Raw genomic sequence first — 1204 nt, forward strand, 5'->3', positions numbered from 1 at the left:
CCCAAAGCCAAGGCCGGCGGTTGCCTCCATCCCCGGGAGCAGCGTCCCTGACCGGCAGCAGGAGCGGCAGCACGGGAAGCCATTTGGGCTACCTTTGGCAAGTCAGGAGCTACCTGCCTTATAACACCTCTTAACCCACAAGGTTCAACAGTCGGGAGTCGTACCGCCTCAGCCCAGGTGGGAAACCCCTCTCCCGGCCAGCAGCACCACGGTGTGCAGGCAAAGGGGATGGAGCAGCCCCGCGCCACCACCCCGGCGCTCAGCGCCCACCACTGCCTGCGGCCAGTATAGACCCCCACTGCAGCACCGAGACGCCGACAGAGACGCAACCCTGGCAAAAGCATGCTGCCCCCTAAAAGCACCGCAGCCTCGGGACCCGCTCCCTGCAGGGCAACAAACCCGACCTCCCCCCACCACCCTCTGGGGAAGGAATTCTGCATCACTCAACCCACTCCCCGGCGGCACAGGCGCATGACACCCACCGCCCGCGGGAGCAGCGGTGCCACCGGCCGTCCCGGTGCCCGGCCAAGAGGTTTCCCATGGCTGCGGCGCGGGAAGCCCCTGTGCAGGGAGCCCAGCGCATGGAATTCGGGGGTGGCACAGGCCGAGTCTGGGGGCCAGCTCCTTCCTCCTCCGTCACACCGCATCGTCCCTCAGCTGGCAAACACACCGAGCCACCCACAATTTCCCTTCTGATTCACTTGAGCAAGAATCTCTCCCCTTCCCTCCGGACTTGCAGATAATGAGGCAAGAGGCTGCTATGCCGGCAATAACATTTATTACAGCTGATGTGTAGCAAATGACTATCAGGAATTATGCCTGCATTTGTGCAAGACAATTAGGCTTCGAGTTTGGGGTGTTTTTAAGCAAACACCTCTTCAGACGTGGAGCTTTTCATACATCATTGCAAAACAATCTTCTGCACGCAGGAATAGCTTTCAAATGAAATGGAGGTTAGCCCCTAAACGGCAATAATATAAGGTGTCGTAAATGAGACAGATTTGTCCCTGCGGGAAGGAAGGACTGTCAGTGCCTCCTCTCTGCAAACACACAACCCCGTGCGAGGGACGAGCGGTGCCGGGGCTGCCGCCCTCCCACCCCGCTGCCGCCACGGGGCCCACAAGTGCATCAGCGCCAGGGAAGGTGGGATTACGTTGGTGGAAGGTGCCAGCAGCCTCCATCTCCCTCTGTAATTACTACACAT

This window comes from Charadrius vociferus, unplaced genomic scaffold, assembly GCF_000708025.1.
Source record: "Charadrius vociferus isolate BGI_N301 unplaced genomic scaffold, ASM70802v2 scaffold1116, whole genome shotgun sequence".
In the NCBI taxonomy this organism is placed as follows: domain Eukaryota; kingdom Metazoa; phylum Chordata; class Aves; order Charadriiformes; family Charadriidae; genus Charadrius; species Charadrius vociferus.